Here is a 24,061-nt window from a genome sequence, read left to right as displayed (position 1 = left end):
CATATATATGAATTTAAGTGAACGAAAAAAACAAAAAAGAAAAAAATGTTAATGTATTAAATCTAGATATATTCAAAATCATTTTGCTCTTGTGAACATTTAGCATTCTACGCCCACCAACGACATTTAAAAGATACGAAACTATGTGCGTCAATGTATCTTTAAATACGACAAGACGGATCTATGTCGATGTTCTCAATAATCTTATGTCGAAAACAGTATTAGACTTTTAGAAAATAAAATACTATAATATCATGCAATATTAAATTTACATAGTTAACTTTGAATCTTTTTCAAACTTAAAATTGTATATTTAATAATTTTAATATTAAAACTTGAATAATTTTCTTTTTTTTAGATTTGGATTAGACAAGAAACTTATATGATATGGATTAAATATTAGAGAAACTTTTTTTCTTTCAAGTTTTGTCTCTTTAATTATAATTATCAAATTATAATTATTAATATATTACAGGTAACTCTTGTTTATTATATTAATACATATTATGATATAATATTATGTATATTTTCAAATTATATCTTTGTATAATTCGTATCATAGAAATTTTAATAATTTTTTTATATATAATTCATATATCTTTTAGAATTATCTAAATAAAATTCTATTTTTAAATTTAAAATTTTTAAATATTTAATTTTTAGTTGTTATAGTTTCTTTATATAATTTTAAATAATTTTTACAGATTTTTGCTGCGTCTGGGATAATTATCTTGCATAAATAAAAATCGTTATCCTGCATAAAAAAGAATTGATAAATAATTTTTTCGATAATCTCGAATCGAATAATACTTTAATATTTATGATCGTAGATCTATTATTCGTTTTCACGAACAATTTCCTAATTTTATTTTATCTCAAATCAACAATCAAAAGATATAACCTCAAATTTTATTCACTGTTTCATATAATTAGGGCACAAGTTTTCGTCAAGGAATTAAGTAATAATTTTTAATATGAAAAATTATATTTGATATATTCTTTCTTATATAGTTTACGAAAGAAAAAAAAGAAAGAAAAAGAGAAAGAAAAAGGATATTGTATTAATGTGACGATATATTTCGAGACCGCTACATGCGAATTTGTAGGTAGGTTCTTTGAGATTATCTCGAGCCACTTAAAAAGTCTTCCTGTTCTCCGGTGTCTATGTTCCCCAAGTCGTAAGACGACGGGGGTAGTGGAAGTTCTCAGATAAAAAGAAGAGTCGTGGAATAGCCCGGGAAGAATTTCTTTATTACGATTTCTCGAAATACTACCCTCTTCACGTCTCATCCCATTCGGGCGTGTTTTAAATGCAAAACATCTTTTCACGAGCAACGCCATTTAGCGTTGAAACGCGCTCATTAAAGGGGGGAGATCTTTTTCTGTCTTTCATTGTCGTGAACCAGTGATTACACTAACTTTCGGAAATCAAGAAAGCATTTACTTTGTTCTTTCTTTTGAATATCAAGGAATCAGTTTCATTTTAGGGGACATTGTACATATCTTACTTATTAATTTATTCGTTAATGAAATCATTATTTTTCTCTTAAAGATAATCTGTTAAAGACAGGAACAAGTATCTATTATAAGAAAAATATAAAGAAGAAAGATATTTAATAAAATTAAAGAAAAAAGAGAAGGAAAATTATAAGTTTTTTAACTTTAATAAAATGAAGAGATATATTATATGATATTTTAATTAGATGTTTCAAAAGAAATGATTAATGAAATTGTTTTAAAATAATTACAATTTTTCAAAGAGGAAAATTACAAAAATTCTTCATTTTTGTCATCATTTTTGTTCATTTTTCAAATTTTCTTAATGTGTGCTTCCATGATACTTCGTTCCAAATTTCTTTAATGAATTTCATTAACGAATTTCATTAAGTGAGATAATTGTCTTCATAAATAATTTTTACAAATCTTGTTCATCTTGAGGACTGTTATTTTGCATAAATATATAAAAATTCGATCGATTATCATATTTTACACGACATCCAACATTTATTAAAGCAGATGTATAAATAACATAAGAAATAAATAATAAAAGCTCGTTTCATAAATTTCGAAGATAACAAAATTATTCATGCTCCAAAACTTTTGGAGCTTTTAAGCATCGTATATTATCGTTCCTCGTTATAAATACAATTTTTGTTGTTCGGTGGCTTATTTATGGCTGGTTGCATCGCTAGACGGAACTGCGTGTAAATCTAAGCCACGTAGCACCTCCGGTTGCGCGAATCGAGCAAACGCTTCCGTTGGATTCGTGCCAGTTATCCGTCGAAAGTCGCGATTTAGAGGGTGGGGACGTGGCCTCGAGTTTTCCTTTCTGCGAACAGTCCTTTGTGCCCTTGGGGACCTCATCGACTCGGTTACAGCGGCATTCGTGTCCCGGAAGTAGGCAATTCGACATGTTTGCTTGGTTGAGCATCCTATAGTCACATTCTCAAATAATAACACTATGTTTTGGTTTAAAATTTCTTTATTTCTTTCTTTTTTATTCTTCACTCCATTTGTTAATCTTGATATCAATTTAAAATGATTTAAGGGAAAGAAGAGTTTTAGAAATTTATTTTTATTTTATTTTTTTATGGACCTATATATTAGATTGTTGTTAATAGATCTTCTTTCAAGATCTTTTTTCAAGATCTTCTTTCAAAATTTTAAAATTGTTGATAAGGAGAGGAACTCTTGATTAATTTCATCTTTATATCATTTTGTTTAGAATATTTCTGTCTTCATTTTTATCTTATAATTGCTATTTGTTCGTTTTGCGTATTAGTTTCACATAGAGTAATTATAATGTAGTAAACATTTTTATAAAAATATCACTTTGATATTCTGAAATCCACTTTCCACGTATTAAAGTGCTAACAGACATTGCACATCATTGCAAATCTAATTTGATTATACTATCTTACTATAAAAAGAAACAAAACAAGTTCAAATGGTTTTATACTTTTAGCTGATGGTACGTAGCTCTCTTTCATTTGTGAAATGAAAATTTAATTTCCATTCCTTGGATAAAATATATAAGGGAGTGGCAAGAAAAATGAAGACTAGTCATGAAAGAATATCATAATGTGTACCAATACTAATATTTTTAAGAAAATAATTTCAAATTTGAATATATTAGAAATTAAATGTTAAAATAATTTTATATTTTAACAAATTATAAAAATTTTATTATTATTATTATTATTATTATTTGATAAAATATATTAAATTTATTCTTACTTAAATACTTTTTTAATAGTTACTTTCTTAATTAAATAGTTAAAATGAAAAATGGATGGTTGAAATTACATCCAATAATAAAAATATTATAAATTAAAGTTATATCATTTCTAGTCTTCATAAAAAATTAATTTTTAAAAAAAATAAATCTTCATTTGACTTTTTTTTTAGAAATATTTTTCTTTTCTAGATTTGGAGCAAAAATAGCACAGCATAAATAAGTTATGGGAAAATTCTTAGATTAGTTCAATTGAATAATTGAATATAAATTTCGTCTATCCCTAATATTTCCATATAACATATATAAAAAGTTTTTCAATCTATGAAACACAAACGCAATTCCCATAACAAACGCTACCATGAATAATAAAAGGACGAATAAAGAGACTGTGTAAAAATAATTCTACGTAGACGCACCACCTACACGTGTCTCACCCATAATTTTTATTTTCCTCTCTACACTCAGAATCGCCCTGTTCTCTCGTTTGCACCCTCCCATATTTGCCCCGTTCCGTGTGCTCGTTGTGTTTGTCGAACGCAACACCGACCGTGTACAAAAGCCTCGTGCACCAATCACAAGACAAAACATCGTTTCTTCTCTCCACCAATATTCTATCCTCGAACAATTTTCGTAGATAGACGGATGGTTCTCTACGAACCGCGAATATCATTCCTCGCGTTATTGACGCGACAGAATCCGTCCAGCTTTTCAATTATTCTCTCGTCCAATAGAGACACCGAAACGTTGAGAATCGATTTATCGAGCTTTGAACCGAAATAGTTCCACAGTAAAATAATATCCCACACCGTTGATAATTTTCCCCCTCGTTGGGCTATCTCGATGAATTTCTAGATTATTAATATATGTAGGCAGTATGTATAGAGTATTCAAATTTATGAGACCATTGAAGGATTGTAGACAAAATAAATATGAAAATTGATGTACAAAAATATTGGTTAAGGCTTATTTATTAAATTAGAAGCAATTTAAATTGAGAAAAAAATAGAGTGATACTTGATGTGACAAACATTGGAACTTCTTTATTTTATGTTATATATAATCTTGTTTTGCCTAATTTAAATTGTTCTATAACTTTATAAATAAGTCTTAACTGATTTATTAACTATAAATTATATTTATATGACTATAAAGTCTTAACTTTTTAAATAAGTTTTAACGTTTTTACCAAATTTTGTGTTTATTTGTAGAATCTATTCTATGCCATGAATATATTAATTCACTGTATACATTAAGCATATGTTAATAATATAGAATTCATGGAGATAATTCAATGGGGGAAGAATTATCAATGTATACGTGTTTAGCAACACGACAGATGTACTTTGTTCCAAGATTAAACCGTTTTCTGGATACAACGTGAAATGGAGGGAAAGAGAACAATATCTAAGACAGTGTTTCCCAACCTTTTTTTGAGATGCGACCCCTTTTATAATAAACGGTTATCGATTCTTTTCCTTTTATAAATGTATTTCTTTAAAAATTTAAATATCAATAATTTAGAAATTATCATTGCTAGTTTATTTCTTATTTATTCTTTCATGTAATTATATCAAATAAGTATTGAAAATTTTTTATTACTACATTTTCCATATAAATGAATTCCAAGTAAAAATAACTGTTGCAACCCCTTTGTGGGTCGCGACCCAGAGGTTGGGAATCCATGGTCTAGGTCCTAGACTTTGGGACGATCACCGATGAAAAACCTTCGGAAAAATCGATCGTCGTCCCGTGTTCTCTCCCTAACTCCTGTCTCCAGGGGTTGATTCAGAGAACCCTCTGAAGCGTCCTTCGAGACCATCCTTATTTTAGTCCCGTTCACCCTCGAAATAGTTAACGAGATTCATCGTGACGAGCCAACCACTTTTTTTAGGTTTTTTGTAACAATATAAGGAAAAGAAAAAAATACCAAACTCACAGCACAGAATTAGAATGCGAATCTGATCAAACCTATCGGACAATCAACATAGTTTCCGTTTGCAAGAAACATTCTGAAAAATAATTCTCGAGAATTTATTCTCGATTTTTCGTTATCCTGTTTTAAAAATAATTCTCGAGACTAAGTCTCGTAAATTTTACTCTCAAGTATTACTCTCTTTACTCTCGCTTTCACAAATCGATACGCACTTTTACACGCGCGTCACGCGTAGAAAATGCTTCCGTTCCGTTTCGTCTCGTTCCATATCGTTGCTAATCTCTGAATTTTCCTCTTTCTCTCCCTCTCTCTCTCTCTCTCTCTCTCTTTCCTCTCCTCGTGTGTTAAGCTGGCACAAAAAGCGTCGAGGCCTCTTATCGTATTTTCTTCTTTTTCTCCTCCTCCCCTTCTCTCTCTCTCTCTTTTTCTCCTACACGGCGGGAAATAATGTTCTTTGACGCGAGTCTCGCGAGTTCCGCTTTTCCTAGCGAGAAACAAGGTGCACCGAGGGGAATTCCTTTGAGCGTTTTATCGAAAGAGAAGGCACGACAGGGCTTGCTCGCTCGTCTTTCTCTCGTTCGGTCGATCTCGTTGCTTGATATTCGTTTCCCGTGTTCCGTTAAGAATCCCGCTTGATTTTACGGGTTCGGTGTTTATCTCGGGGAAAATTCGATGAAAAGCCCTTTGACGGGAGGCGGCGGTGGTCGATGTTTCCGCGCCGCCTTTTCCAAAACTTTTCCGGGCGTACATTATTGTTTTCTTTGTTCCGCTGCGATGCTTCGCGTCGACACCGATGATGCTCGAAAGTTTCGCGAATCTGGGACAATACGTTTACGTCACGTCGGTCCAGATGATTGATATTAGCTATGAGATTTTACGAGCGAGATGTTGGACAGATAAGATTTGCGATGAGAATTAAAGTAATCGGATAATTAGGGGAGCTAAGATTTCTGATAATCACGAGTTTGTGAAAAAGATTAGTTTTATGCACGAGTATCTCTTGTTTGTTGTTCGATATCTTTTTCGTGTGGGTGTCGAGGAGAGAACAATGAAATATGGTATAAATGTTGAAGAATTATTATCACTTCATCTGAGATTAAAAATAATAGTTTAACATAGTTCTCTTCTTTGTTATTTCTTCTTTCAAATTTTTGAAATTAAATGTATTTAACAAAAGGATATCGAATATCATATAAATATTTCACTTTTTTTCCAATCTTTATAAAATTATAGAATCTATCAGTAAATGAAAAAAAATCCTTCAAATTTCACAATCAGTCAAAAAAAAAAGAAATAAAACAAAAGAACCCCAACATTTGTCTTTGATGCCAACATCACTTTTCAAAATTTATTTATATCCGCAAAGGAAAATACCAGCGACGAGGTTTATATAAAAAACAAATCAAGAAAGAAAAAAAAAAAGCAAGATCGCTTGACCTACGGCTCCTTGTATAGTCGAGTGTTAAACCGTGCGCGTTGCGCAAATAGGTTGCCGTGCTCATTAAGTATACGAGGTAGAAAAACCGTTCGTGGCCTTCCATATATGCACGTTAGAGTTAGGGGACCCCCTATCGGGGTGGTTATACTATTGATTTTTTTCGCCCTGTCCCGTTGAATTATCGAGAGTCCTCCTCTCGTGCGGGCGATCCTGCTGGCACATTGTGCCCGTCCTAGCGCAACACAGCCAACCTGGAATCATGCGTGTTAAGGAGCGGCCCCCCCGATAAAGGACCCCGTGATCCCCCCCCGATAACATCCCGCGCACGATTTTTACCTTTTATCCCGCGTCCTTTAAACCCTCTCTCGATTCGAAAGAAGGGACGGTGCTTTTAGAATGTTATAAAATATAAAAAAAAAAAACTCCCTTCGAAGGGAGGAAGAGAGGAAGGTTTCATTTACACTCGATCCGTTTCATAATAGTTCCGACGCGATACTTCCAATTAGACTGTCGACTCGATCGAGTGGCGCGAGCTTACGCGGAAAATTAACGAATATTCACCGGCATTTTCCACCGTCGACGACGGTACCAATTACGATTATTGATTGAGAGCTGTCGCGGCACTCTCTGTGAAATCGTCGACGCGAGAGAGCCGAGGGGAAGGGTCTCTGTATCGGAAACGCGCGAAATAATAATTCGACCGAGATATTAGGGGTGTAATTGTTGCTTCGTGTGAGAGAGAGAGAGAGGGAAGGGGAGGATGTGTCTTGTAACAGAGAAGGAACGTGCTCTTTGGTTCTGGTATCTGTCGAGACAAGGACGCACCGTACCTCTTGTCCTCCCCATTGCCTCGCAGCCACTGTTGTTGCGTGTATGGTATTACATCGAGCCCAGGATGCAGTTTAATCGTAATAACGGGCGGAGGTGTAGCGCTGCGTTAGATTAATCGAGCGTGCCGGCCACGTATAGCGTATGGCATTTCTCACCTGCCCTTTTTTTTTTCACTCCGCGCGCGCTCTTTTCTCTTCCGCGGCGTTGTCTGTCGAGTGTTATGCGGCTTTTGAGCCACGAAGAATCGTAGGTAGTCGTGGCATGGCAAGAAGCGAATTGTACTCGTTCCTGAACGACTAGGTTTATCATTGTTTCTTTTTATTGTAAAAACGTAAATTGGATATTATATTTGCTAGTAATTTTAATCTTGCTATTCTCTCTTTTGGTATTGGCATTATTTTCAATAAAATTCTTGTTAAAGATTCGTCATCATTTTTGTTTAATGCAATAATTTAATACAATAATTTCAAAGATTGAATTTAACGAATTGGAGCTCGATTCGTTAGATTTCTCGGTACTGCTAATGTCGAATGAAATTTGTATATGCGAGAAGGGTATTCGCTTGATCGAGTTGGGGAACACGTTGGTTTCTTTGTGGATTGGTATGTGGTTAGATGGGGGGATGTAGGAGCATTGAAACTATATTCAATGCAAATTGTATTGTGTTCGGCTAACTGTGCGTCGAACGTAATGGAAGGCTTTTTTTAGTAATTGAAATGTAGATATCGAGAGACTTTGGTATATTATGTATGTACGTCTCTCATGTATAATTCAAATTTAGATTAGAGAAATCGAGATCGATCGAACGATCAATTTTGAATAGAGTTTATTTCCTTTCTCTTCTCTCGTTTAATCTATATATTACAGAAATTATTAAATCTTATTAAATCATTCGAGAAAAATTCTCTTACGTTATTTCTAACCATCTGCATTTTCTTTATATATTTAAAAAAAAGAACGAATCAAACAGTTTGCAATTTAAGACGTCAGAATTAAATATTTCATTTTCTTTCACGCGTTCAAAATTAAAAATCATAAATTAATCGAGGGAAAAGAAAATACACGATATATATATAATTTAATTACATCATAACCTTCCATCATCCAACACTTCAAATTAATATTAATAATCATCATCGAGTTTCTCGTTCGAATTTTTCCCATCCTTACATCCCTCTCATCCAATCCTCGTCCGAGTTTTTAATGAAACCCCCTGTCCCCCCCTTTCCATCCCCCCGTTTCGTGTTTACATTAAGCGCCTCTCCTTTATTATTATTCGTCTGTCTGGAGGATTCGTGGTCGATATTCTAAATGCATTTTTCCAAGAGCACGTCGGCGATCACCGTCACAACAACTTGGAAATCTCGGAAAGGGGTGGTGAGCCCCTCGTGAGGGGGGGAGGGGGGCCGCGATCCCGCGCTCGACGAGTGGGTGCTCGACAGGGTGGAGTGAACGGTACAATTTCATCGACGGCTCGGGCAATAATCTCGCCGACAATGCGGCCGCACCGGAGTCAGGAACGAGTCAGCTGGCATCTTCGATCCGTCCTCGACTCGGCTACGACAGACCCGGTGCCTCGATGTGTGCGCTTTCAAACCGTTTCGAAACGATCCTTCTCGAGCACAATTGGCCGTGGCTAGAAAGATTTCGATAATACACGTCGCTTACACGATAACGATTTCTTCTCTCTCTCTTCGATCGAGCATTTTATTCGATTTTCAAGAAATGGAAAAGGTTGCTTCGAGTTATTATCCCTCGATTTCGAGATCATTATCGTTGATTAAATTATTAATTTTTTTTTTTTTTTTTAAGAAAATATTCGAATACATAAATTTGATGTTTTTCGATTCTTCGGGTTTAAGTCGAGATAAAATAATTTTTTTTGTAGCTAGATTTTTGCATGAACGATATTGTATCGGGGATAGGAAAGGACTTAAACGAGGCTTGATTAAACTAAAATACGGCGGGGACGACAATTAATTATAATTTTAAAACCATCGACTGTCGTCCAGCTTCCATTAAGGATTATAAAGGAAAACGGTAGGCTTGTTTCGTACATCTGCGGGTTGGTCCCTCGAAACTTTGCAACGTGTGGAGATTTTATCGGGTTGTTACCATTTTGGTTTAATGTTGGCTTAATGAGCGTTCATAATTAATTATTACAGCCTGGGTCGTCTGATATTATCATCCAAATTTACGTTAATGTTATTACCAATGGAGAAATTAAATTAAATTATACGAGTTTACGGGTAATCTGGAATAGATTAGACGAAATTTTTCTACTATTACACCTGGGAAAACTTTTTAGGATCTCTAAAATACGATCGGTGTTAAATCTTTCGCGAATCAAATGATTCATCTCGATCATTTTCAAACAAATATACACGATAACACAAATATCTTCTCTAAAAATTCCCAAGAACGGAAGAATTTTGATGGAAAAGAATTAAAAATAGGACATGTATCTAAGAAGAAAAGAGAGAGAGAAAGAACGAAAAAAACAGGAAATTGTACGTTCCTCGACGCACTTCTCGTCCATATCACAAAAATTTGCCCGTCTACTCGAACGTAAATGGCCGCCACTCCAAATTTCCTCGTTCCACGATTCATTCCTCCGGCATTCATATTTCCCTCCCCCACCCATTTTCAAAGCTCCGTTTTTCCCGTTGAAAGCGTCACCGGCACCGGGGCGCGTTAAATACCATAGAGGACGAGCCGACGATGAAACCCACGACGGCGATGAAGGCACACACCGGGCATTAGCCGGCGAGCATCGCCAAGCTGATGACACCTCATCACGCGATCCGTTCTCTTTCACCCGTTCACGCACGTGCCTCGATTCTGTCGGCGTTCCCTGGCTATCAATCTTCGCGCTAAACATATGCTCGAAATCATACGCGTTCCTTAACCCTTTGCTGGATGGACGGGCGTTTTTGCCGTTCGATTTCTGCCATTCTAGAACCGCATGTCCGATCGTTTCGATACTCGCATACCATCGGCTCAATTTTAAGGAGCGGTAAATGATCGATCTTGATTTGAATCTTGCGGAAAGTTTTTTATTTTACTTGAAGAAATAATGCTCTTCAATGAAATTATCGAACGTGACTTCTAAATTAGACTTGCTTTTATTTTCTCATCAATTTTGTTTCTGTACGAAAGAGATCTTCCAAAAGATGTGGTGTATCTTGTATATAAAATAGGACACGTATCTAGAGGAATGATTAATTGGAATTTTATCGAGCTTTAAAGCAGATGCATCCATATCGAGGTTTAAAATACCATGAGTGGAAGAAAAAAAAATATATAATAACCTTGCGAAATACCATAACCTTGTTGTTGCAGGAAAATAAAATAACCTTCTTGTAAAATATCAAATCACCTTGTTATTTAAAAAAAAAGAAAAATAGGTTGTATATTCTTTGATATTTAAAGAAACAATTTAATCGTATCGATTTAACATGAATAAACTTCAAACGAGATTTATCGTTCGTGTTCTTTAAGCGTATAATTATTACTCACTTAGAAATAATTTATTTATTACTCGTGTAGAATTACTTTCATTTTCTTTTTTTTTTTATATACATATTACACCATAAATAATTACATTAAATATAGATATTTATTTTTTGTATCGATAAAAATTGTGCTTCCGTATATATGAAAATCTTCCATCTATGAATCCTTTATCCATCAAAAACTCAATTTACGAAGATTAAATATCTAAGAAAATAATATTTTCCTTTAATACTCTTCTCGTCAAACAAAACTATATCCCCATTACTCGATTCAATCCAAAGACAACAACTATCGGAGAAAAGTAAAAATTTCATGATCGAAGGGAAATATTATCGGGAATTAAGCGTATATTATTTCTCAACCACCGAACGATTCAATTTGCAAAGGGTTTGTGTTCCGACCAAACCAATCGTATTCGTCGGCCATTACGTCTCCTCTGCGCAAGCTGTGTATCGAGAGGATAGGGCGTATAACAGCAATTTCACCATTGTAATAAACGCGTTGACAATGGGCCTGCTCGGTGTACAGAGGCCCAGCTGGCCCCCTCCCGATTTTTACCGCTTGTTTGCCACCTTCGAGCCATACAGCCCGGTCCATATTACAGGCTACAGGGAGACATAGAGAGACACGAAGAATGCTATATAGCAATGCCCCTCTCCCTCTCTTTATACACGGCTGGTAACACATGTTGCATGGGAGTGTGTCCCATTGTCTCGTGTCGTGGCTGTTCTCGTGCCGCACACCGGGTGACGGACGAGCAAACGAAGGACTTTTTGATCGTATGTCCGTCTGGACACGAGAGATTTTTTCGATGGATCGGCACGTTCCATTCTTCGCTTCGTTCTTGGTATCCATTACGCGGAAATTATTCCCAGTCCAACTCTTGTGGAGCCGGTTTTTCAATATTTCGTACATCGTTGATTCCACTTGGAGAATTCATTATGAGAAGGAACGATGTTTCTTTTTTTTACTTTTCTATTTTATATCGTAATAAATGATGCGAAAATTTTCAATTTTCTGGCTTCGCTTCTCCGTGAAATTTTTTTTTCTTTCATTTCATTTGAAGATTCTTTTGCACTGCTAATATTTCGTAGTTTCCAAAATCACTGAACGAAATTTTAAAGCGTAGTAAAGGGCACGTTGTATTGCACAGAAATCCTCATAGGATATCACAGGCCGTTAATTCAAGCTTAAAATCGGTAATAACCGCAAAATATAATCCGCGCACAAATATCCATATTTTACCTCAAAGTAACGAATTAATCGTTGATTAATCGTTTCATAGGCGCAGCGACGCGCTCATTATCCAATACAAACGGACGAATGAATCACGTCAAAGTGATTTCCCTGTCTGACGTCACGTTGGAAAGGCTCGAGTTAAAAACGGTGGAGATAAGCCCGATGAAAAATCGCGATCGTTACGAAGGCCGCGTATCGACACGAATTTGCATATTTTCCCGTGAAACGCGATAATTATCTCTCTCTTTCTCTCTCTCTCTATCTGATTCGCGCAAGATTCGCGACCCAGTTCCGCGACTCGAAACCGAACACGTTGACGAGGAGACAGGAAGGAAGGGTTGAAAGAAACAGGGTCGAAAGGAGAGAGAGAGAGAGAGAAGGGTGTAGCACGTGGTATTTGCAGACTGCAATATCGCGTAATGGAATCGATGTTGCGAACAAATTGCGAAATGGGTGGACAAAGGGTGAAGGAAATAGCCTGCGAAATGCACGCGAGTTAATTAACCTCTTTGCCCTAATTACCTCCTCCTCCTCCTCCTCCTCCTCCTCTTTCTCGATAGGTGGGAGTAGGTGGGCATTGGTTGGGGGCCATTCCACGATGTTATACACCACGATGATCGTGGTTTTCCTGGCAACGCGCGGTTGACATTCACGACGATGTGACGACAATCTAAAGTGACCGGAATAGACGGAGAGGGAGAGGGAGAAAGGGTAAAGCGTCACCGGAAGAACGAGGGAAATAAATAAAACATGAAGTATTTTCGAAGGGACATGCGTTAAAGGTTACCACCTCCTCCTTCTATTGGGAGGATGAGAAGTGTAAAATGATATTGCCACTTTTGTATTCTTTGCTGGCTCACGTTGGAAGTTTATTAATGGTATTGTATGCGGGATGATGAAGGAAAAGGGGGGAAAACTACTCGACAAATATGAGGGAGAGGAATCTTAAGGGATTGATATTTTCAATGTCGTAAGTGATTTTTTTCGATGAGAGAAGTGAGAGAAAATATTACTATGTACAGATTAGTTTTGTGTCATTTGTTGTAATTGATGGTATTATATAGATATAGTGATGAAGAATAAAAAGGAATTTTAAAGAATTAATATTTTTTGAGAAATATAGAATATTTGATTTGCTATTGCTATTTTTGTTGAAACTTTTTTAATGTTGATTAGATAGTATAGAAACAAATTTTTATTTTTACTGTTAGTTGGTGGGAAAGAAATATTATTTTTTGAGAAATATAGAATATTTGATTTGCTATTGCTATTTTTGTCGAAACTTTTTTGATGTTGAGTAGATAGTATTGTATAGAAACAAATTTTTATTTTTACTGTTAGTTGGTGGGAAAGAAATATATTTTTTCTTGAAAGGATCGTACAATAAAGGATAAATAATAGAAAAAATTTATTAAATTTTCACACGAATATTTCAAAATTTATGCATAAAATTAGGAATCGTTGAATTTCTTACAACATCTTTTATTTCGAGGCGCAAAGATTTCTCGTTCCTTTAATCAATTTTCTTTTCTTCTTTTTTACGTCGTCGCACCTTTAAATAGGACTATTAAAAGTTTTAAACTGTTCGCGCTTTAAAGTGCAAAACTATGAAACTTCTTGTTAAGTAGTATATTTAAGACAGAAAAAGAAACGAAGAGAACTAGTTTCATCGTTCCTTTTATGCAATGGAAAGCGGAAATAGACTTTTGTGGCGAACATTCAGATTATGGTACCCATGAGATTGAATATCTCTTCTTTACCTTGAAGAAAGAAAGAATAATAATTTCCTCCTTTGATATTATTATCAAATAAAAAATTCTTGAATTTCGCATTGAATTTTTTACGAATCTATGCAGGAAATCGTATAATCGAATCGTTTCTTATCACATAGTTAATACGCTATTAATATTTAATACGTGATTAATATCGAGTTTCGTGGTTTCAATCTGCCTTTAAAAGTCGATCGTTCGCGAAAAGGATCATTTTAATGAATTTCCATGGGGATGCTACTTGATTTTACGAGGAGCCATGCAACACGTGTCGATGACACGATTTCAATTTGCATTTATCTTCGCCGTGGATTATTTCTGATTTATACGAGTTCGATTTATGGAAAAATTTATGGAAAAGAATCCTTTTTATCACATTTCCATTACGAAAGATCCGTGTTATTTTGATAATTCGATTTCCATTTAATTTATAAACAAATTTAATTGGGTTCGTACAAATTTTTGCGAATTTAATTTTGAATTGTTATAGTGATATAATAATTCGATAAATTTTATCTGATTAATAATATAAATATCTGCTTTGTAAAATTTTATTTTTATTTATTTATTTTCAACATGTTTTCTGAAAAAAAAACGGTAAAAAAGAATTTGAATTTGCGTAATAATTTTTCGATAAAAAAAAAGTACGTAAAATTTCAATGCAATAATAGTATATAAAGATCGTATAAAAATTGTAGATCATTATATTTTTACGAGGTCGTTAATTTTATTCAACATCAGTAAAACGTCCTTTAATCCCATTTAACGATCTAGCTTGCCAATATTCCTTCCACGATTGCTAGTCAAGGATACCGCAATTATTACCTCATCGATAAATCCCTTTAATTCATTCACCACACGAAACAATAAATCCTCGAGGGCACGGTTAGGGTCCCGGACACACTATGCTGCTAGCTATGAATCCGACTCAACAAATCAATTCTATTATCAGGCAAACGAGCCACAATGACAAACCCTTCGCACTATTGTCAATTTCACCAGTAATCGACAAAGTGCCTCTCAATTCCACCAATCAGTTCAACCACTCTACTCATCTCTAAACTCGGCCAGTACTTTCTCAACTTTTATGAACCCGAGGATGTCCTATCATTCGATACTTCAATTTCTACTTTACAAGTTTTCCAAATGGATCGATGGATCTTGCAATTAGAGATTGAGATATTAAATAATTTTTCAAAAAAAGCAGCATATTTTTGAAATTTTATCTCAAGAAAAATTAAAACGATAAAAAGATATATTGTGATTATAATATATCAGCGTGAGATTGATAAAAGATTCTTTGATAAGAGATTTGAATAATGTTGTTTACAGTTTTGAGAATCAAGATCTTTCGGATGTGAGTCACGTCTTTGAGGAAAATTTCGTTTCGATATTATTACGTCAATATTGCAAGTGACTGCATCAGCGTTCAAGTGAGATATTGATATCGGTGCATGCTTGATAACGTGTTATTTATATAGAGATAATTTACAAGTGCTCGTGTTCCACATTATTGTTGATATATCAGGTGGAATTTAATTGAACGATTAAAAAATATTACATCATTATTTTTCGATACGAACAAAATGAATGAAATAGAAATAGAAATCTTAATTTGAAAATATAAAAGAAAAAAATGGAAGTAAGAAATGATTTTAACTCGAAGATTAATTATTCTGCAATTCTACGAATGATTGTGATTCTTTATCACAAATATTTTTAATAGTAGAGTATCTTAAAACAGGATATTTTAATAAATAAAATATCAAAGATGTTCAAAGTTTTAAGTTTTGAAAAAAAAGATTATTAATAATACATAAGGATGAATTTAAAATTTAGATTAAATTACAATCTGTCTACATGAAATCAAAACTATAATCCATACCAGAACAATGACTAATAAGACAGATTTACAATCAAGTATTGAGATCATTAATGCACCAACGATCCTCAATTTTAATTCTTATATTAAACTATCGTCTCGTTCAATATAAAATTTATCATCATTCAACAGAGAAACAAATTCAGCTCTCAATATATAATAATATTAACATTTTCCAATAGATATTGATTTTACGTATCAAACTTGGAATTTCACCGTCAATTCAATCACTCGAAATTCGACGATATCAAAAATAAATTAAATATTCGATAATAAATTTTCAAGAAAGAAAAAAATAAATTTACCGGATCAGAACACAGTAGTGCGTCTAATAAGGCAAGGATTAATTTACGACATCCATTTCTCGTCACAGCAATGAATCACCATCCACTTTTACCCGAAAAAACATCCTCGTTAACGTCGGACAAATCCCCCTAATGAATTCCACGCGCGAAACCACATGTCCAGCGAGGCTCGGGCACCCAGAAACCCAGCTACGATCCTGAATCGAGAGTCGATTCTATTGTAAGGTGAGGAGGCCAACGGCGTACATACACCGGGTGGCCCGATGGATTATTCATGCGAACGGTAAACAGCACGCACGCACACGTTGAGGGGAGCAAGGAATGTAGCTACTAATAGGAAAGATACGGGGCCTAATATTAATTTCTGGGACCAACGGGATCGCATCTGGCCACCACGTGCTCCGCCAACCAACCTTCGCACCCCTGTCCGAATAGCGAATTCTTTCGGGTGAGGATGATGGCGGCCGTTTTTCGTTAATGGGCGGTCGTATATCCGTGTCCAGAACAATGTACAGAGTTTTCTTCCTTTTCTGAAACCAGCCAGCCAGCACGTGTTTATCGGGGCCATTGGACGAAACGTGCCTCGAATTTGCTGATCCTCTTTAATACATTGCCCCCAAGCCCGGCTGGGTCGTCGGGAGAGAAGTTTATCGGATACGTGTCGCTTAGAGAGAAGTTCGAGAGGAGACGAGATTACAACCAATTGTAGGGATTTGGTGAAATTGCATTTGGAGATATTTTAAGCGAGAAATGATCTTTTTGTTATCGTTATCCGTTCCGAGGAGAGGAGGTTTAATGGAGTATGAGATTTGGTATGAGTTTTCTTTTTTTTTTTTTTTTTTTTTTGATATGGTTTTTGGGTTTATTTAATATTGCGGCATTAAATTTTTTACGATAAAAGTTTGGATTTGAATTAGGAATTATTTAATAATTCCATTTTTAAATGATGAAGTAACATTGGAGATGATATTTTTGAAAAGATGAAAAGGTATTTCGATTTTTTTATACATTCAAAGAGAAGGTTTAGCGTGATTTAATACGAGATTTTTAATGTGAGTTTTTGGGAAGGTGATGTAAGTTTTTGTAAGCATTCTGTATTATTATATAGACTGCTTTACATTTTAGAATGAGTTTTAAAGTTGTTTCAATTTATATGAAAGATTTGAGGGATTTGTTATAGTTTCATAAAGAAATTTTTTTATATAAATAAATATAAATAATATAATAATATATTTTTTTTATTAAAATATTGTTTATATATCGTAGAAAAATATTTTTTTTCGCGTTCCATAAAATTGGGTTATTTATAACCAAATTTAATTAAATTTATAAAAAATTGTGTACTTCATTATACAACCGTTCGTTAAGTTAAATGTTGAATATTTTTAAAAATAAAAATTCGGGCGAAAGAAATTCGTGGATAAAATTTCGCTTGAATCGTCAACGTCCCAATTTACAGAGGATTAAAAGTACAAATATATATATATATTTTCATAAAATTCACATCTCTATATTAACATTGCAGCTAAATATGCTTAAATTTATCGTATTTTTTCCATCAATAATTTTTTCAAAATTGATATTTATTTCATTTAAAAAAAAATATGATTATAGTTAATTATTTTTTTCTAGTCATTTATTTTTTTTTAATTATTTCAATTATTATTATTTACACTAATTATTACAGATCTATATTTAAAAAAAAAATATATGCACAATATATATTTTGTAAAGAGAAAGATGTCTAGATTAGTTGCAGTAAGAGCATACGTTATAAAATTATTCAACAGTCAATATTTTATAGACGATATTAAAGGGCAAATAGATGTGTATACTACACCATCTTGTAAAAGAAATAATATAGGAAGGAAACACTTAAAACCCTTTCCTCGTTAAAAGCATTAAGGAGGCGAAAATTGATTTAACGCGTTTCCTGTTTATCTAACATTATTAGTTAATAAACAAAGTAAATTATTACGTAATCAAATAAAATATTTGCAGCTATTATTACATTTATTCTTCATTTTTACAATTACTTTGTATTCTATCGATATTATATAAATTAATCGTGTATTTTGATGCTTTCATCGAAGAAATTTTAATTTTTACACATTACAGTACGCTTCAATTAAATTTAATTAATTTCTGTAATAGAACAAGGAAATAATATACACGTTGCGTAATTATATTATTTAACGAACAGAATATGGGAAACTGGCATTGCAAAAGAGCGATAGGATTTTTGAAAGTACGATTTTTACGTGAAATTACGTGAAAGAGAATTGTTTCACCGTGAAAATTTTATTTTTTAATACTTTTTCATTGAGAAATCTTCATCGTGATTGAAGATAAATTTCAAAACGGATTATAAATTGAAAGAATCGTTTATAATTTATAATCTAAACTTTATAATCTAAATTTTCTCATAAGTTCTTCTAGAAGAATTCTAAAAATTTTTATCTATTGAATACAAAAAAAATTTGTTTTGATATTTTGTTTTTTATTATTCGTTTATTATTTTCCACAGTCAAAAAGCACATTAAATAGGGTTCATAGAATTTAGATGAAACAGAGCACGAAGAGTTTGTTATCTAATCTTGGACCATACTCCAGCTGCGACCATTTAAAAATATCCCTTCGTTCTTCTTTTCTTCTCTCCTCTCTAGTCTTGTAAGACTTTCGAATAAAAGGAAAAACAGATTAAAGGATTTCTCCCAAACGAATAGACGTACGAAAATAATGCCCACATTTTCACATTAGATGCTATTCATCTTCACGAAAAACTTCTTTTTTTTTTTTTTTAGATAATCAATTAACTCGAACTCATAAATCTAGAGTTTTGTATATAAAATTAAATTATTGAAACAACTTTCAGTAACTGAAAAGAATGTATATTTAATTTTGTGAAATTTAATTATTTTTTTATTACATTATATGAAAAAGAAATAACAAGAAAAAAAAATATACACATTTTTAGATATTTCAATTTAAATTTTTCAATTTTAGATTTTTTTGTTTCAATAGTTTCATTTAAAAAAAAAAAACCCAATCATCATATTATATATTACATCCATATTTTCCATCACATTTGAAATATATTTAAAAAGAATTCAAATTTTCACAAATACAATTCATCCTTTATTTTGGAACTCTTTTTTTTTAAAAAAGATTTTCTATTTAAATTTAAATCTTTCATTGCATCTCAATTCAAATATTTTTTTATTCAAATGATTTCTTTCTCATTTTCACCTAATGACACAAAATAGACTAATATATCTCACTCAATTCAAAGATTAATCCTTTCATTAATCATTTGACAATAAGATTCGACCCAGAATCGTCAATTCGAAAAAACTCAAAGAATCCTTTAAACCACAATAACTAACTAACTACTCGTCACCACATATCATTTTCACCTCGCACAACAAATTCAAAGATGCCAATAGATCCGGTGGAAAACTTGTCCCATTCCTTCGAAACTCGGCTGCGTGTATGCGTGCACAAGAAGTCGTTCTCTGTTTTTCGTAAACAAGCATCGGAGCGAATGCACACGCGACGCGGGGGTGCGTGTCGAGCGGGAGAAAAGAGATCCAGTTTCCAACAAGCACGAAGCACACTTCCCTATAGTTTATCCCGTCCCCTCGCCTATTTGCTCCCTATTTTCTGGCCGGCGGCTCAAAGTTCCTCCGCGATGCATGCATGCGTGTACCGAGAGGAAAGTTGTTTGAAAGGACGCGAAAAATGGCGCGGTAAAAAGCCGGGGAGGACGGCCGAGTTTCCGTCTTCTCGTTTTATTATCCGGCCTACCCGCGTATTCCATCTTCCTTCGCCTTTACCTCCTTTTCTTCTTCTTCTTCTTCTTTCTCTCTCTCCCTGTTCCCTGGTGATATCGTGTTTAACATTTTTTTACGTGTATTCAACTGGTTGCCGTTCAGAAGGGTTTTCGTGCTCGAAAACTTTAATAAACGAGCCATCCACCCGTTCGTTCCCCTCTTTTCTTTCTTCGCCTCGTTCCCACCCCTCTGTTACCACGGTGAAAGCGGAGGACCTGTCTCCGTCTCTTTTCGGCGCACACCCGCCCCTAGGTCGTTCTCCGTCTGTCCCGCAGCTTTCGACTCTGGGACACACGATCGATCGATATCCATTCCCCCTCGAGGGGAGAAGGTGAATTTTCGCACGGCAACAAGATATATCCGGAGGAAATAGGCCCGCGACATTAATAGACACTGGCACCGTGGTAACATCCTTTACAGCCTCTTAAATCGGATTCCAACGATTTTATTTAGAAGATGTAGTTTTGTGTCTGTACTCGGCTAATTGATCGATTAATAATCATATAGAAATTTTGAATATGGAATATGGATAAAATTCGATCGATTATTTAATCTAAGTGTAATATGGATTATCCAGTTTGTTTTTTTGAATCGATAAAGTATATTTAATTTAATCTATTAACATTACAAAACTTTTTCTTTTTTAATTTATAATTTAGAAATTAAATGGGGGAATGAGGGTAGAAATTGGTCGAATAAAATGAAAATTCATCCCTGAATGTTTTTCCTTTCGATTTTTATTTTTGTTAGAAGAAATTTGAAAAATTTGATTCGATTGTATGATGAAATAGAAAATAGAATTTATATATATCATGGAATTTCCATCATTGGATCCAGAAGATCTTTTTGAAAAGTTGTTAGTGTACAAATTATATATATCAATTCAACTGTGGAATGTTTCCTCTCCAGAGGATAAAAAATTGTTCAAACAACAAATCTATAAACAATATTAAGGGTGGATTTGTAGAATTTCTATTTTGTTATTTTAAATATTAATTTTTAAACATCGTATTATTATTTTATTTCCGGATCACGCGATCATTATTTTTCTTTAACTCTTGCAAATAATTCGTATAAATCTATGAATATATCGTAATCATTAATATGTACTTGTAACGGATCCATAATTTCCCTGACAATCTGGGTCAGTTATCACGTTTAATACTATAAATCAGTGGTTCCCAATCCATGATTTGCCATTCCTTTCTAGGTCATCAAATTGTAAGGTTTCTGTTATTTTTAGTCAATAATTTTTGAAATTTACAAGCGTAATAATATCCAATTTCTAAATATAATCATACATTATTGTATTCTATTGTATAAATCCTCAAATTATCGAAGCCATTCTATCATTAGTCAAAGACAGTATCATCATTCATTTCGTGAAATGAAATGAAATAATGAAACCAATATTTTTTTTTAATATTTGAATGGTAATTGAAACGATTAAGAAAAGAAAAGAAGCAACGTTTCGAAAAAAAGATTACGAAACGCTGTTATAAATGTACATCTCGAACTTTTCGTTCACGAATTCATCGGTTTCGCCCTCTTCCATCTCTCGTGGGAAACGAAGAAATGAAGTTTCATTCGATTCGATTCGAATCGTTCTGCCCTGGAACCAGGGTTGGCAAGGGTGGGAAATTAAACACGAGGGTTATACCTATCCGTTTTTAATCGCGCGCTGTTAGTTTTGTTTCCTTTTCCGGAGTTAGTGTTCACGGAAATCGAGCATATGGGTTCCGTGTCTGGTTTGTATTACACGGCTAGTTTCCTCTTCTCTTTCACCTCCCCATATCGAATCGATTATTTCTATTTCAATATATACTAATGCGTATCCCTCATAAGAGAGTAATGCAATTTGAAAGCGTTATAAAAATTCTCATTTTATAAAATGGTATGTATGGAAAGTATTGTTCCTCGATCAGTGAATCGTATCTTCTAATTGGATAGAGAAACACGTATATCGAGTTTTCAAGATTCGTAGATATAATTTCTATTTTTACATCTGTATTCTATTTATTCGAAATATATTTCTATTAATGAAATAGTGTGAGAACATCTACGTTTAATCTGCTTCTTAATCTTTTCGTAATTGCATTTGTTAATATTATTATTGTCAGTTCTCATGGATGATGATGAGTGTTATTAATGATGCTTCTTTATGTGCAACCAATGCCATAGATTCTTTTTCAAAAGATCTAGAAGATAAGACAGAATTTTACTTCTGTATTCGATTTTTCTTTTTCATACATTTTTCAATTCGTAACGCGTTTCATTGTTGCATTATTATGTGCCATATCCATTTTGGATTTCATGCATTTTATAGTTTCTTCTTTTTTTATGTAACAAAAAATCGATATCTATTCCCAGAGATCCATTTCGATTTTTTCTATCCTATTGAATATTTTTAAATCCGCATTTCTTTTATGGAATCTCTTCTCAGACGTGTATAAAACGTGACGTGATTTATATATTTCGATCGAGCTTCTCTCTGTTTCTCGTGTTACCGATTTGACATAATCTGCCCAAAGAAGAATTTAATTATTCTTAATTTTTTCCCCGATGTTTTTCGAATGGCTTCTTGATAGATCGTTTGTGGAATTGGTATCGATTATTCCGTTAAGGAATTATTTAGAAGATAAAATGGAGGATTGTATGATTTATATCTGTTCGATTAAACATTATTTTGATATTTATATTACATTCGATATTGCATTTAAAAATCGTATCAAATTTAATCGAACAATATTTGGAGGAATTAAAAATAAATATACCGAACCACGTAGAAATTATTTTATTGACTTCGTGGTTTTCATATTTTTAAACGATTAAAAGATATTTGAAAAAAAAAATCGGATAAAAATTGCAAGTTACTTTTGACAGTAACTTAACATTAAAACTTAACGAAATATCCATATTTAAAAAAATAAATTATTATAAATATAGAAAAAAATATGCGAAAATAAAGAACAACTCGTATTTAAACCCATAGAATTATGCATTTTCGTCTCGAAATCCATCTTTTCTTCTTAAATCTTAAATATTAATTCGAACATTGCGTATTGCATAGCCGCCAATCGAGTCCTATTACGTCCGGATCGCATCGATTTATCGTTCTCGTGATGCTCGGCGGTTTTCGCCGGAATTCGAACTAATAATGCGACCGAAAACAATATCGAGAATCGTAATTACGGCGAAACGCGTACGCGTTCGCTTCGAATACGCGCGAATATCCTGCATATGGCAGGTTATTCGTTATCGAACATGCGGTTTGCGACCTGGTATACTCCCATCATGTGTACATTGTATATACGCTATTGGTATAATGATGCACAGGAACGTTTGTAGAAAATTTTAAACTGAGATGGAGATATAAATTTTCTCGTTTGAGGCAAGATTTTTTTTACATATTTTGTGGAAAGTGAGAAATAAATCGGTGTAGAGTAGTATGGAAATATTTCAATTTTCCGTATTTAAGAAACTTTTTCTTTTTCTTTAATAAATATTTCGTTTGGCAAGTGTGAAACAGCGACGTAAGAAAACTAAGTAGAGAGAAGTATTTCAATTTCTTCCCTTTAACAACCTCGAAAGCATTTGCTTACAGGTAAATTGAAAATTTTCATTCTTAATGAAAACTTTAAAAAAAAAAAATTAATTTTTTAATTATCTCGAAATATCTAATAAACAAAATAAGAATCTTTTAAATTTTTTACTATCTTCCGCGAATATTTATATAGATAAAAATTTATTTTACAATTAACTACAAAAAGCAGAAGAAAAGTGAAATATCTTGCAAGGAATAAAAATTCTCCATCTTCTAAATTTTTATATCATTCATTCACAAATTCATACATTAATTTCCAACCAAAACCAAACACTTCATCATTTATAAAATCATCATAAAATCCCCATAAGAATTATCCTATTATATTACTTCACAAAAAAAAAAAAAGGATTACAAATCTTACCATAAAAAAAGAAAAAAAAGAAAAGAAAATAGATCATCAAGAATCCAATCGATGCAACCCCCCTCGATAAGACAGCAACAACTGAACACTTTTGTCTTGGAAACACGCC

General features: G+C 33.3%; 1 protein-coding gene across 4 annotated transcripts in view; it reads left to right on the top strand.

Moving 5' to 3' along the window:
• Positions 1-24,061, top strand: part of LOC413464 (tyrosine-protein kinase Src64B) — a 70,654-nt gene that overhangs the window by 2,775 nt on the left and 43,818 nt on the right. The gene's annotated exons all lie outside the window — the stretch shown is intronic.

This window comes from Apis mellifera, linkage group LG10 (assembly GCF_003254395.2).
Source record: "Apis mellifera strain DH4 linkage group LG10, Amel_HAv3.1, whole genome shotgun sequence".
In the NCBI taxonomy this organism is placed as follows: domain Eukaryota; kingdom Metazoa; phylum Arthropoda; class Insecta; order Hymenoptera; family Apidae; genus Apis; species Apis mellifera.
The sequence above is the reverse complement of the archived record's forward strand: the minus strand, read 5'-3'. Positions and strand labels throughout refer to the sequence as shown.